General features: G+C 39.1%; 1 long non-coding RNA gene and 1 pseudogene across 2 annotated transcripts in view; both read right to left on the bottom strand.

The window, feature by feature from the left end:
• Window positions 1-230: 230 nt before the first annotated feature.
• On the bottom strand, window positions 231-1715 carry LOC309491441. The gene is made up of 3 exons (XR_014203124.1): window positions 1502-1715; window positions 565-1456; window positions 231-510 (listed from the first exon to the last, which is right to left on the bottom strand). It is a non-coding gene; the product is annotated as an uncharacterized lncRNA (long non-coding RNA).
• Window positions 1716-6054: 4339 nt separating this feature from the next.
• Window positions 6055-15823, bottom strand: part of LOC309491443 (serine hydroxymethyltransferase, mitochondrial-like) — a 33835-nt pseudogene continuing 24066 nt past the window's right edge. Inside the window, exons 8-12 of the transcript XR_014211657.1 lie at window positions 13405-13567; window positions 11170-11269; window positions 8850-9005; window positions 7952-8059; window positions 6055-6891 (exon numbers count right to left, since the gene is read on the bottom strand). The product of XR_014211657.1 is annotated as a serine hydroxymethyltransferase, mitochondrial-like (transcript). The remainder of the gene's footprint in view (window positions 6892-7951; window positions 8060-8849; window positions 9006-11169; window positions 11270-13404; window positions 13568-15823) is intronic.

Genomic DNA, 15823 nt, shown 5'->3' with positions numbered 1-15823 from the left:
CACTTTACTATTAGTAATATTTCACATATACACACATGTCCTTCACATGATGTATTGTGGTTTGCCATCAGTGATGATTCTCACGTGTCTCATGATAACCGACTGAACAACTGAACTCACCACAAAATTGCAATTTCTGATTGAACTATTCCTTAAAAAAAAAACATGAGAATCAAATGTGTTTGTCACACACGTCACAGTTTGAGTCTCTATTTGTCCGAGAACACAAATGTGTGGCGTCTTTGTCCAACCGCCGAACACCAAATGTTTGTGGCCCTTTAGAAAAGCCTGTAAGTTTGTTGTGGGCATATTTGCAGGACATTAGGAGGGAGAATTGCTGGGCAGCGTGAGCATAGTGAGAATAATGCATGTTATCTAGCGGCAATCACTCCTGTCCTCTGCACAGCTGGGTACCCAAACACACACACACACACACACACTGACAAACACTGACACACACACACCGAAAGCATTCAGTTCTTCAATAAAGAGTATGCTCCTCATCTCTGCCTTCACACTCACTCACACACACACACACACACACACACACACACACACACACACACACACACACACACACACACACACACACAGCTCCAGACGCTCCACCTGCGGCGTGTAAGAGCTGCTTCTGTCAGGCTCCAGCACATGCTGACAGGTAATCAGGTTGGTTGAAGAAATGCATGAGGCATAATCACACACACACACACACACACGGGCCGTCATTACCTAAGCGGAAGGCGCTGTGACCCGTCACGATTGCATTGCCTCCATTTGTTATTTTTTGTATCGCTATTCATCTACAGGCCGAACACACACACACAGTGAGCGAAACACCCCCGACCGTCCCGCTATAACTATAACAAACAACTACAGAAACAATCACAATAAATAAATAAATAATACATATTCTGCTGTAATATTGACATGAGCTGCAAACAAAGACTGGAGCTCGAGGAGTTCAGAGACTCGTGACGGCCGTGTGTTTATGTGTGTGAGCATCTGAAGATCACACTGATTAATGACCAAGACCAGCTGTAAATGCTCATCCATTACTTGAACTAAACAATGCATGAAATTCACCTCTCCATTGTTATATAAGCAGCATAATATCCAAATATAAGTCTCTATTCAGTTCAGATAAACACCCTTCGGGAATATCATGCAACAAACAAACAAGTAGTGACTGAAAAGATCTACATGTCTGTCAATTTGTTTTTTAGAGAACAAAAAAATAACTAGGAACCAAATATGCAAATTAGCTTGCATTTTAATATCTATGTGGAATGCAAATAATTTTTGTGCTGAAATGATGCTTTTTAAAGTCAAGCATCTTGATGAATTCTGGACAATATAACACATAGTGATGGAGATGCATGTAAATATCAATTACATGCTGAAAAACCTTAACAGCTATACAAATGAAAAACTAGTTTTAGAAATTTTTTTGACTTACCTGCATTCATCATAACTTGTAACTGCATTCATCATAACTTGTAACTGCATTCATCATAACTTGTAACTGCAGCATCGTGATTCTAATAACAGTATGAAATCAAAATGATGAGGTTGTGAATTTAGAAATACTAGACACTACGTCTGAAATAAAGGAAAATCACAATCAGTTTTTGAAGGAAGAACAGCAAACAATGAAGATTCAGTGATCAGTTACTCACCCTCACTTCATTCTGACTCTTTCTTCATGAGTAGATGTTGAGCAGACGTTCAGCAGACGTTTAGAAGATGTCCAGCAGACGTTTAGAAGATGTCCAGCAGACGTTTAGAAGATGTCCAGCAGACGTTTAGGAGACGTTCAGCAGACGTTTTGAAGATGTTGAGCAGATGTTCAGCAGACGTTGAGCAGACGTTTAGCCGACGTTTAGAAGACGTTTGGGCAGATGTTCAGCAGACGTTCAGAAGACGTTGAGCAGACATTGAGCAGACGTTTGGAAGACGTTGAGCAGACATTGAGCAGACGTTCAGAAGACATTGAGCAGACATTGAGCAGACGTTTGGAAGACGTTGAGCAGACATTGAGCAGACGTTCAGAAGACGTTGAGCAGACGTTCAGAAGACGTGAGCAGACATTCAGAAGACGTGAGCAGACATTCAGAAGACGTTTAGAAGACGTTTCAGCAGATGTTCAGAAGACGTTCAGAAGACGTTGAGCAGACATTGAGCAGACGTTTGGAAGACGTTGAGCAGACATTGAGCAGACGTTCAGAAGACATTGAGCAGACATTGAGCAGACGTTTGGAAGATGTTGAGCAGACATTGAGCAGACGTTCAGAAGACGTTGAGCAGACGTTCAGAAGACGTGAGCAGACATTGAGCAGACGTTTAGAAGACGTTTCAGCAGATGTTCAGAAGACGTTGAGCAGACGTTTGGAAGACGTTTCAGCAGACCTTCAGCAGATGTTCAGCAGACGTTCAGCAGATGTTCAGCAGACGTTCAGCAGAATGTTCAGCAGAATGTTCACGCAGCTCATTTACAGACCATGATCAACACAAATCAGATCTGAGAGCCGCAGTAAGACTTTACAACTTTTGTTTTGGAATAAAGTCCCACGGACTAGTGGTATATGACACTGTTAGGGAGTTTTTTGTAGTTTCATTCTTGGCTGAACTACTCCTTTAATTATCAATGGTTGTTTCTACAGGGTCCTGTTTAATAAGACAGTATATGAAATGACAAACACACGGTGAGAGAAGCAGCACAGTTAGTTCTGGCCTCCAGCTCCGTGGTCTGCATCACACGTACGTGTGTGTGTGTGTGTGTTTGTGAGTGAGTGAGTGTCTGTGAGAGTGAGTGTGTGAATGTGTGTGTCACTGAGTAAGTGTTTGTGTGTGTATATTTGTGAGTGAATGTGAGAGTGTGTGTTTGAGAGAGTGAAGTGAGAACAGCTTCCTCGAGCTGTTGGTCACAGCTGAGACTTCAGTGTGAAAATCTGTTTACCAGACATATGTGTGTGTGTGTGTGTGTGTGTGTGTGTGTTCAGCTCAGGTGTAAACAAACACAATTGAGTGTTTGCATGGTTGTCAAATGTACACAGACCTGAGGCAGAATATTAAAGTATCAAGACAAAAGCAAACTTCAGTGAAAGCAAAGTAGTTCCCATATTAAATTGTACTTAATGTCACTGTGAAATCAACGTTTTTCAAGAAATATTACAGTTTATTCTAAATGATTTATGGGTGCACATCATTATTGTGTTAATAATCTTGAATCAGAATAAGTTCCTCTTGCAGCATCTCTTCTCTTCTCTGATGATGTGGGCGGGGCGACCTGTCACTCACATGAGATCAGCCAATAGCAAACCACAACCATCCAATCAATTCCCCAAAGACACAATCAAGCCCCGCCCACATTTGTTCTTGTTCCAGAAGCGTTTCACTCGGATATATCCGGCACAATAGAGAAGAAAAGACTTCATTTTCATGCTGACCTTAATATTAAAGGTAAACTTGTTTCCATTAGCTTTAGAGACAAAATGAACTGGTGAATGAAGCAGAATGACTGATAGATATTTAGTTCATATGATCCCAAAACAAACTAAATGATCGAAAATGATTTTTGCCATGAAAATGTAGAGTAAGTACTCAGTCTGTAGTATTTTAGAGGAAATTACAGCAAAACAATCATGTAAATAATGAAGGAAAGAATGAAATTCCTTCTGATGTCGTTCCTAAGGATGCTTGGGGAATAAAACGACTCTCTCACAAATCAGACTTTTTTCTCAGAACGGTGACTAATAAAGTTCTAAAGTCGCAATTGTGAAATAAAAAAGCCAGAATTGTGAAATAAAAAAGCCAGAATTGTGAAATAAAGTGTCACAATCACCTTTTTTAGTTTTTTATTCTGTACACGGCAGAAACAAACGTTCATGTTTTAAACCCGCATTAACCGGCACCGATGGACACTTTTCAAAACTAATGAGGGACGATGAACAAATATTCATTTCTAGCTGAACTATTCCTCTAAGTACAGTAATGCAGTGTGTGTGTGTGTGTGTGTGTGTTCTTCTTGGGGTCTGTCAGGCTCTTAACTGATGGGTGAAGCTTGTTCCTCCTCATCTCTCCACGGGACTGTTATTGCTCTATAACAGACACTTACACTTTATTATGAGATGATTACGGCACATTAGCCATTGTTTGGAGTTTAAATGGGACTCTAAAACGCCACTTAAGCCATCGACTCCGTAACGCCACATCACGGTCCTGCAGGGCTTTAATTATGACACGCGTTCAAACGCAGACGTGCCACTCCAAATAAACGAGTCCAATTAATTGCAACCGCTGTCGTCTATCCGTCCCTCGCTGATTTATTGTCAAATTAGTGCCTGTCTGTGCCTGAAGGAGGAGAAGGAGGAGGGAGAGAGGATTCCCGATCATCTCAGCTCATCTCCGAGATCCCAGCGCAAACACACACTCCGACACGAACCGCTGACAGCGGGATTCACTCATGATGCCTTCGTTCACGGATTGGGAGAAAACATGGCAGCCTGTAGAAATGCTTGTGGGAAAACGATCAAGTTTGGCACACAGATAGAGGAAAGACTGAACATGAACCACCGCAATTTTGGAGTTTCGAACTCGATCCCTCCAGCGCCACCAACTGTTCAAAGTTGCACTATTGTTTATGCTAATAATTTTTGAACCGTAAGGGAATCGAAATAACATTCTTTTTTCTTCTGATTCCGTGACTCAAGATTCGATTGCGGCCTCTGAAAATTTTTTCGCCATTTTGAATTTTTCCGAACTCATCCTAGACAGTTTTGTCTGAGTTTCAGCTAAATTAGCTCACAGCATTTTTAGACCATGTCGGCTTTTTGATAAACGTAACCATTTTTGAATAATGCACGAATGAATTTGACGAAGGGAACGTAAAAATGGACGTAAGGCTATATCTCCGCAATGATTTAACGTATTGAGATGACACTTGGTACATGTCATCACAATCATGACCTGAGGATACTTGCAGTGTTTCGGCACAGCGCCACCAACTGGTCAGGAGAAATGGAAAAAAAAGTTTTTTGCTTATAGAACGTTTTGCACAAACATTGCAGCATACAGAGTCGAATTTTGGGCATCAACAATAGTTGTAAAATATTTTAATTTACGAACACATTATGTGTCATCAGCACTATGCCCTGAAGTTACTCAAAGTTTCAAGACACCGCCACCATGTGGTCAAAAATTTAAAATTAAATTCCAAAAATACCAATAGCTTTTGATTATTATTATTTGTTTAATGAAACTAGGGTTGATAGATTCCTTCAGTCTTACAGAGAACACTGATACCAATTATGCCATATTTGGTTAAAAAATAACATAATTAATGTTATTTATCAATGTTAGTTCATAAAAATACAATTGTTCATTGGTTTTACACAGTGCATTAACTAATGTTAACAGATATAACTTATGAATAAAAAATGTATTAGTAAATGTAGAAATGAACTAAAATGAATAAATACTGTAGAAGAATTGTTCATTGTTAGTTCATGTTAACAAATGACACCTTATTGTAAAGTGTTACCATTATTATTTTTGTGAAATGTACTTGCAATTTCTGCGTGAAAACAGTTTCAAAGTAAATCCCACACTAAATTAATTTAAAGAGTTTACGTGTTGAAATCTGCAAGTGAACGTCAAAATAGGCAACATTCAAAATATAATTACTTATTTCTTTCTTGTGATTTTAGGGTTTGACTTGACGTGAACAAACTCTCCACAGATTCAGAGTTTTAATGCTCACTTTAATCCATTGATTAAACAGCAGCTCTTTCAGTCTGTCATATTTACTCCGAGATGTATTTTTAAATGCATGTTTCTGAATAATCCTCTGACTCAAAACACATTATTCCACTGAAGATGACAGGCCAGAACTACTGCTGTGATCAGAACAGAGTCGATCAATAATAATCTCCACCCACAGCGCACACACACACAGCGCACACACACACACACACACACACACACACACACACACACAGCGCACACACACACACACACACACACGCACGCACACATAAAAAGGATCAGCAAAAAGGGTTGCATTTTTCTACGGCTTGATTTTATTGGGATTAGACGTTTTAGAAAATCATTTGTAAAGATCTGTCCATTTACAAAGAATCCTGTTGTGATAAAAATGTTTGTCAGGCAGAATCCTGGAGAATGAATGTGGAAGATTGTAGACGTGTGCAACGTGAAAGTATTTATCAATATCATCTGTTCACAACTGCGGCGTAAACGCTCGGATGAGATCCGACAACGACACACAAACTCCAGACGTTCACAGTCTTTACATACACTACTGTACATTTACAAAAACAGCTTCCATTATCAAAGGCTAAAGAACTACTAAGACTCGAGTAAAAAAAGCTTTTTAGCAGAACAGAAAATGAGAATCACAGTCTGTAAACATTTTGCATCATTAGTCTGTTATAGAATTGTTTGTTCCTCACTCGATATGGAAGATAAAGATTTCAAACATCATCCCGAAGGAACAAATCCCTGTCTATTGTCAAATACTGTCTATAGTCAAATACTGTCCAGAGTGTTTCACTCTTCCATGTTCGAGTTAGTTTGAGGGGATTGGGAGATTTCCTACATGCACTACTGGTCACTTTAAGACTTTTAGTTTCAGTGAATGATTAATATAGTAGTAATTGATCATAAAGCTAAATAAAGAAAAATAGGCCTCTTCGTAAGCGTGTGTTAATGGCATTTGATCCGCTCCGTTTTACCCAGATCTCCCGGTTTAATGGTCGTGGAATCCAGGCATTGGGAACGGACGGGCGAAAGCCTCGACGCATGAACGCAGATCAGCGATACGAGACACCGTCTCTGCATCTTCCAGCAGGAAACTCTTGAAATCAGCCAGTTTTTCTGAAGAAAAAAGAAAAGAAAAAAGTTTTAACCTTTCCTTATGGACATTTTTGTCTTTTTCAGGTTTTTTATTTATTTAAATTTGTTATAATTTTGCCTGTGTTAATGCTAACTGCATAAAAATTGGCACAGGTGTGTATTTTTAGTGGAATTATACTATTTCACCTTCATTTCCTTTAAAAAAATCTATTTTGCACTAGTAACACAGAATAGTTCCTCTCAGGACCTTCTGGACAAAAATGTCCCCATTGAAACCCAACCCAATGCAATTTTTAATCCCAGGGCCATTTAACTATAAAATGATGCAATCTTTGTTAACAAGCTTTCATTCTGTTGGCAAGGCTTCAAAATTGTAATTTGTACTATTTTTTTCCAGATTGTGTCATATTTTCAGGTTTGGCCTATTAGGTAAATACTCACTTTATCCCTGTTTTCTGCTTCGGAACATTATAGAGCCAATTGGAGAAATTATGCAGTGATAATTGTGTGGGTGTGTTGGTGTGGATGTCAGAGTGTGGTTTGTATGTGTGTAATAAAAAAATGTGTGTGTGTGCTTGTAATATTTGAGAGAGAAAAACTCTACTGCAAATCACAAACCCAACCACTGTTTGTCCCAGTGAGTTCTGCGTCCAAACAAAATCTCACTGAAAGCTCTTTTTTTTTAGATATCATCCTCAAATTGGAAACATAACTTAATTAGATTTATGGCTTTGATTTTCTAGCAGTTTTAGAGTTACAACATCTTTCATAAAATATACATTTTATATAAAATAATGTTCATAAATCATTTTCATAAACTTAAACCTAACTTTTTTTTCGGTTTCACTTATAACAATTCTTTTTTATGACAGTTTTTTGACACGGATATACGGATATTATAACTTTTTTTAATTGATGCACAAGGGTTACTGTAAGAGAAAACTTCAGAACAGTAAGCTGTTTTCCTGCATGTATTTTTCTCTTTTAATGTAGAAAAACCCCACTGTAATGCTGTCAGGCAAACACTCAAACACTGTATGGTTTATTCAGGTGGTTTCCAGTGAATTACTGGTTTACTCACTGGTCTTGGTCTTCACGTCCAGAGCGATCTTGATGCCCTGATCTATGAAATCCACAACCTGATGAAAGTCCGATTCCTTGAACTGGCGTGACGTGAGCGCAGGGGTTCCTGGGATACAAGAAGATGAATTACAGCACTCAATTCCATACAACTATATCTTATGTGAATATTGGGATATTGCATATAAAAACGTCAAGATGCGCATCAAATCTTAATGCGCATAAAAAACTCATGCACTCAAGATCTATGTTTCCATACACCTATTTTTATTCTGAATTTTGGGATATTGCATTAAAAAAACACCATAAAATCTTAAAAATGCACATAAAAAACTCATGCATTCAAATGCTATGTTTCCATACACCTATTTTTATGTCAATTTTGGTATATCGCATAAAAAAAACACTATATGGAAACAGCAAGATGCACATAACATTTTAAATAAATCCCTTGATGTGGGACTTGTCCTCAGCGTCAGCTGTGATTGGATAACTGGAGTAACCAGTGGACCAATGGCGTTGCAGCATCTCTAATGTTGGTTTGGTGTTTCTGAAATGCCGGAGTGGAAGTGTGTGATCAGAATGATGTGGTGTAACTCCCTCCAGAAGCGTCTCACACACACGAGTGTGTTCCCGAACGCCAGAGAACATGACAGCGTTTACTGTGTTTCGTCTGACGCTCTGAGACACACTCGTTTATGATGGAGGGAGAAACAGCCGACTGCAGAAACTTAGTTTATTACTGATATTTAGTGATGATTTTGTTCTCTTGAACACATTGGGATGGAAACGCTGCTTTATTCGCACATGATTTTTGCAGTATTCCGAGTTAAAGGCATAGCCTTGAGTGGAAACACAGCTAGTGTGAGCTTTATTTGAGCATGTGTTGTGTTTCTCACCCAGTCGAAGGCCACCAGGCGTGAGCGCGCTCTTGTCTCCGGGACACGTGTTCTTGTTGGCCGTGATGGACACCAGTTCCAGAACTCGTTCTGCACGTGCTCCGTCCATTCCCTGAGGCCTCAGATCCACCAGAACCAGATGATTATCGGTTCCTCCTGAACATGCACAACACAAACACAAGACACTTAAAGCATTACTTCACTTCAGAATGAACATTTCCTGATAATTTACTCTCCCACACGCCAGCTAAGATGTTCATGTCTTTCTTTCTTCAGTCGGAAAAGAAATGAAGGTTTTTGAGGAAAACATTCCAGGATGTTCCTCCATATAGTGACTTCAATGGGGTCCAACGGGTCGAAGGTCCAGATGTGAGTTTCAGTGCAGCTTCAAAGTCTCGACACGATCAAGCCGAGGAATAAGAGTCTTATCTAGACAAACCAGCCGACATTTATAACAAAATAAATATTTTTATACTTTTAACTACAAATGCTGGTCTTGCACTAGCTGTGATGCGACACACATTACGTAATCATGTTGAAAGGTCAAGCGTGACGTAGGTGTAAGTACAGACCTAGTGTTTAAAAAGCCAATGTGCAAAGACTAAGTCATAAAAAAAAATCTACTTTTCAATACTCATTTTACTTCCAGTTGTTAGACAGGAGACCTGATTTTCTCCCTGATGAACTGATTGAACTGTAAAATTGTCGCTATTTGAAGGATGATGACGTCATGAAAAGCCGCTTCAGAAGTTATTCGATTATTAGACTATTTCTTTAGAATAACGTCACTGATGATTCTTTAACAATAAGAGCAGAGACATTAACGGACCCTATTCACAGACTGTGATGATGCAGTTATTAACATCATAAATCCAGCAAGGTTTTTCATTTGTAAAAAAAGCAAAGTCCATGTATAGCACTATACTTTGTGTGATATCATCTTGGCATTAAATGACAGAAGACTAGTTAACGCTGCAGTGGGAGTGTAAATTTGACATATTTTTCTCTTTTGATCAACGTAATCAATCTCTCTTTCTTTATGTTTTCCTCTTTTGTAAAGTCATAGAAATGCTATCAAGGATTTCTCTTTTGAAATTGTACTTGTAGTTGAAGTTCACCAAACCATGACGACTTCTGCTTCTGAGAACCTCAATGTTTAGTGTGTTAGTGCAAACTGAGTCAGTTTTGACGTCATGAGTTTAACAGCCGTTGGATCGTCGTCTCTCAGTATTAAACCTGGTGAAAATGATCTGCAGCTGCTTTAGACACAGAACGGAAGCACAACAACATGTGTGGTGATATAGAGAGCGAACAGATGTGTAGAGACACATACAGGCATTCAATTAGTTTTGCATATGTGTCAGAAAAAACTACAGCTGATTCACGGCTTGATTTCACACGTTCACTCAAAGTCCCCCTGTAATCAGTTAATGTTGTTTATGTGTCTATGTGGTGTTATTAATATGCTTTAACACAAACCATGTGTAAATTCATAAGTCGACAGCATTGCTGAGTATTTCCTCCTTAAAACTGCAGTGAACCAAAGACAGTCTCAAACACACGCTTTGAAATCGCTGGTGTTTCTGACGTCACAAACTACCTTGTAACCAATCAGATCAACGTGTGATCGTCAACCAGTGGATCTCTGAGCTGAGTGAGTGAGTGGAGGCGGGGCTCATTTGCATATCCATAGAACCGCGCATACTAAATGAGGCAAGGGTGTCGAGTTACATTCAAGATATTTTAAGGCACTTTTCAAGGGAAAAAACTTTTAAATATGTAATTTTGGTGATAAAAGATGAGTTTTAAGGGATAATCTCATTTTAATATACAGTGGCCAAGAACCAAAGGTACAAAGACACCTATTGTATCTGTTAGTATTCTTCTTCTTCATCCACTATTGAGCACATATAACAGTATAGCAATAAGATGTGAAATTTGACACCACTGTGCTCTGATTGGTCGGCTGGATCAGTGTGTTGTGATTGGTCGATCGCTTCGAGTGTGTTTGGGAAATGTCCCGCCCCTTTTACCATAACCACCAGTTTAACACACTACTAACTAACTCAACCAGGCCCCGCCCCTTTATTCTGCGTATGAATTATTATAATGAGGAATATTGTGACGTGTTCGTTCCCGGAAGAAACTCAAGACTACAATGGAGGCGTTTCAGGAGTTCAGGAACACTGACTCTGATATAGAGAAGAACTGGAGCTTCTTCAACATGTTCTTTTGATCGGTGAGTCTTCATACAGTCAGATAAACAAGTGATTTTCCGACCCCTGAAAGAGAAGCTTGACTTCACAGTGTAAAAACCCACCGGAGACGAGTGTGAAGCCCTTCTTCAGCAGCGCGTCGGCCATGGCCTTGGAGTTCTTCAGAACCTGAGCGATGTACTCGCGAAACATGGGCGTCGTGGCCTGGAGAGAGAGCGAACGAAGAGCCATCAATTATCAAAACCCATAAATGAGTTCCCAAGTGCACCAGCCATTGTTCAGAAGAAGATGAGACGGAATAGCAGACGCGGAAGGATTTAAATCAGCGTATGAACAACTAATACACTGCAAACAGGGTTCGTACAGACACTGTAAAGTGAAATTCAAGGACTTTTCAAGCACTACTTATTTGGTTTTCAAAGACTACAATCAGAGATCTCACTTATCAAACAATATCTTTATTATCTTTCAAATTCTAAAAAAAGCAAATAGATAAAAAATAAACTAATAAAACAAAACGGTACAAATAAAGTGCAGCACATGCAATGACTGTGTAACTTTAACCATTGAAAGGATACGATGACAAAAATATCGCTTTCCTTATTCAAACTGATTTATTCTCACATGAACATATGATTGACCTGAAGAATGAACGCCAGGGACGTGCACAGGAATTTTGAGGGGCAGTTGCTCAGACCTGTAACTCAATGCCTCATATTATGATCTTATTATTATTTATAAAGATTGCAAAACGTCAGAGATGACAGGTTTATGATATACAACTTTGTAAGCAGTATACAATATGTATTAACAATATGTTAAATGTCACCAAAATAGGCCTACACATGAGAAAAAGAGTTCCTCATATTATTGTTTATTGTTTTTTTAATTTTTTTATTTTGTATTTCTTAATTTTTTTAAAAGAAATAATCTGGATTGAATTGACAGATGGGGGAAAACTCGCTTCTAATAAAAAACGCTTAAATTTCGGGAAAAAATACAATCCTTTTTTAACCTTTTGGCTTCCCGTACATTCAGTTGTGCTGTTCTTGCTCGTATCAGAGCCCGTCTACGGAGAGCCTGTCCACTCCCTATTAAGCCCTATTGTACCGAATTTTGGTTGTAGTACCACCAGAGTTCCACTGGGGGCGCTTGCCATGAGTGCAAAATGAATGGGAGTCAATGGGGCTAGACGGCTAAATTTGTCTCTTTCACCCGATTGCCGTTGAGAAATCTCAGATGTGATTGTAGATTTTGCAAGTTCAACATGGGTTTTAGGTCGAAAGTTGAATGAACGAGTACTTATGTCGTTTTGATTTCTTACAGGTTGAGTTGTTGTTGCCCATAACACGCTAGCATTCTGCTAATGACGTCAGCATTCTGACGTCACTGACATTTTGAAAGACTTTTTTAAAGCAAATAAGTGACTCTAAAAAATCTAACACCCAGCAATGTGTAATTTCTTTGCATCTCCTTTCGAATACAACATTCAAATTACTAGACAAAAAATTATATCCTGAGAAAAGTGGATTTTGAGGGGTATACCGCCATTGACCTCCATTCATTCTGCACTCGTCCTGTGAGCGCCCTCATATGGAATCAGAGTGGAACTGCAACCAGTTCAAAAGCCGGAAGTGTAGTGAGAGTGAAACTTCTCGCCATATTAGACATTCTCTGCTCGTATTCAGTTCTGATGGTACGTATGGTAACTGGGCAACTATTCGTAAGGAATTCCGGTAGGGAACAGAATCGACTCAAAGAGTATAGAAGTACCTCTATGATCGACTGCTACACTGGTCGCGTGCAGCGCTGCAGCCACGTAAACAGAGTTTGCCCTTCCCCTACTGACTTTCACTTTCGGTGCCCGAATGGAAGTGAATGAGGCTTTGCGATTTTTTTTAGATTTTTTTATCCAGGCCTACGTGAAATTCTGCATCCATTGTACGAATTTTTTATTTTCTCGGAAGGGCAACATGAGTCGAGAAGGGCATATGGGCAGTTGCCCGGGCAACCTGAGCAACCCCCCTGTGCACGTCCCTGATGAACGCTGTATCATATACTTGTATCTATTATACAATATCACACTCATTGCCATGTGAAATGGCTTTATATCTATATCAGACGGGATGATTTTGTGTGAAAAGATTGTTTTATCGATAAAATTAAACACTAATTTCACATATATTGTCTTTCAAATATTAAAGCGCTTTTCAAGCACCTCTTCATAAATATGGCCGTTTTCAAGGGTTTTCCAGGACTTACATTTCAAAACGTCAAATTCAAGCACTTTAAGCACCTTGTGCAAGTGAAATATAGAATATAGAGTAAATATATGGTACCTGTTTGAGAGCCACGGCGACGCCAGCGATGGCATGATTGTGTGGGCCGCCCTGAAGCGAAGGGAACACAGAGAAGTTGACCTTCTCCTCCAGGTTGTACATGACCTCTTTACCCTTCTTATCCAGCGAGCGCACACCCTTACGGTAGAATATAAGCCCCGCCCTGGGGGAGAGGAGGAGGAGTCACAGAAGAGGGGGAGGAGTCACACGAGAGGGGGAGGAGTCACATGAGAGGGGCCACACGAGAGGAGGAGCCACACAAGAGGAGGAGGAGCCACATAAGAGGAGGAGGAGCCACATGAGAGGAGGAGACACACGAGAGGAGGAGACACACGAGAGGAGACACAGTTAAATACTGTAGTATGTAGTGTATACACAGTATATTATGTACGCATGCAACATCCAGATTATCTACTACATTTTGCGCACATTGCATGAGATACTGTATCCAACAATGCAATGTGCTCAACTTTGACCATTGTCATTTGATCAGACTGTTTAATCACAAATTTTGACTTTTTAATTCGCATTTTAATTTGTCATCATGTGACAATAAAAGTGTTACACTATTTAAAATTTAGAAATAAGTCTCTTCTGCTCACAAAGGCTGCATTTATTAGATAAAAAATACAGTAAAAATAGTGAGATATTATTCCAGTGTAAATCATCAGGGCCCGTATTCATAAAGATTCTAAGAATCCTCTCAGAAAACTCTTAATTTAGCTTAAAAACTTTTACGTAGGAGTCTTAGCTTAAAAGCGATTCGGGACTGATCTGAGAGCAACTCTGAGTAAGGAAAAGACAAAAACTTTCATCTTAGTAAGGAGGCGGGGTTGACCCCGTTGCTATGTATGACACAATCTTTTGACGACTGTGATTGGTTGGTTGTCCAAGAAGGGGAAAAAAAGTGATTTTAAGTATAGGGTCTAATCTAAGCCTTCACTTTGAAATTACATGCGTAATTTTTCCTATTTGACAGTTCTCACACACACACACACACATTATATATGTGTATATAAATCCTTTTTTTATATTTACCATGCTGTTAATTTCCTATAAGGTATTTGATTGGCTTAGAATGATAAAAATTGTTCCACTCTTTCGAATTACACTGATTGCTGGCATGTCTATTTAAGTGGTGGTTTGAATGTTGGTTTTTATGTATCAAACATGGAATTTTCCCAGTTGCCAAATATTGTAATAGTGATTACTTTCATTTCTGGCGTTATGGCATTTCTGTGCTGTGTCGGAGATGTTAGCGTGTCTCTAATAAGATCAGTCACAAACATGATCCCTGCACGATCTAATCTATAGTGTCTTATTAACTCACTGTCATCCATTGTCTGCAACACATTTCTTCTCCCTCTTCGTCTTTCTGCCATTTTCTCCTCTGCTAAAGAAACTCTTAAGCCTCTTAAAAGTCCTCGTCCGTGCTCCTAACAATTTTGACCTTAAGACCTCTTTTAAGGGTTAAGATGCTTTCTGAATTACTTTTTTCTTTACTAGGATTTTTTCTTCAATTTGAAGAGTAAACGCCCACATTTCTAAGAATTTTCTTAGAATTTTGTCACTAGGAGCTACTCTTTGCATTAACCCCCTGTGGTCGGCTGTATCGCCGACCACTTTTTTTTTATCAGTGTAAAATAAACTCATAAATACTCTGTTGACTTTGATTTTCCATAGGAGTTTCATACATCAATCGATTCTGTTAAATGTGTATTATTTTTGTGTATACTCACAATAAAAACAAAGTGTTGTGCTTTTTGCCAAATAAAGAAAAATAAACACGAAGCGAGTTCTGCCTTCTCTCTGTCAGTGAAGTCCATTCTGAAACGCGTCCGAAAATGAACAATAACTGAGCGAATACTCAGTCAAACAGGCATACAGACACACAGGCATGAAGCTTGAATTCTCTTCTTTTAAATGAAGTAATTTATATAAAAAACAAATATTCTCATCTTGTGAAATCTGTATTAAAAGAGAGCGATTCCAGTCGAGCTCATCTCAGCTCATTCAAAAATAATGTGACTCCGCCCACGGAGAGCGCGCGCTATTCAAACGCAAATGAATGATGCAATCCTGTGAACGCCCACATCAGCTCGAGAAAACACAAGTTTATTCAGATCATTACTTGTTTACACCGTCTCGCAGCGCTGAGAGGAATAATAATAATGGAAAATGTCCCTCAGAAGTGCGGGTATATCGAGGAGCAAGGATCCGACTGAGCTGAGCAATACTGTAGTAAGTTTTTTTCCTTCTCACGTGAATCGCGTTTCTGTTTTGTGAATGAATGAACGGCAGAGATGCGCTGTTTACCACAGCTCGCAAAAAAGACAGTTTAAATTTAAATCGCGTGTGTGAATGAATGATGATGTTTTAGCAAACTGTATTGCTATACTGAGATGAGTAAAAATCTAAA

This window comes from Leuciscus leuciscus (genome assembly GCF_965113295.1).
Source record: "Leuciscus leuciscus genome assembly, contig: HAP1_SCAFFOLD_256, whole genome shotgun sequence".
NCBI lineage: Eukaryota > Metazoa > Chordata > Actinopteri > Cypriniformes > Leuciscidae > Leuciscus > Leuciscus leuciscus.
The sequence above is the reverse complement of the archived record's forward strand: the minus strand, read 5'-3'. Positions and strand labels throughout refer to the sequence as shown.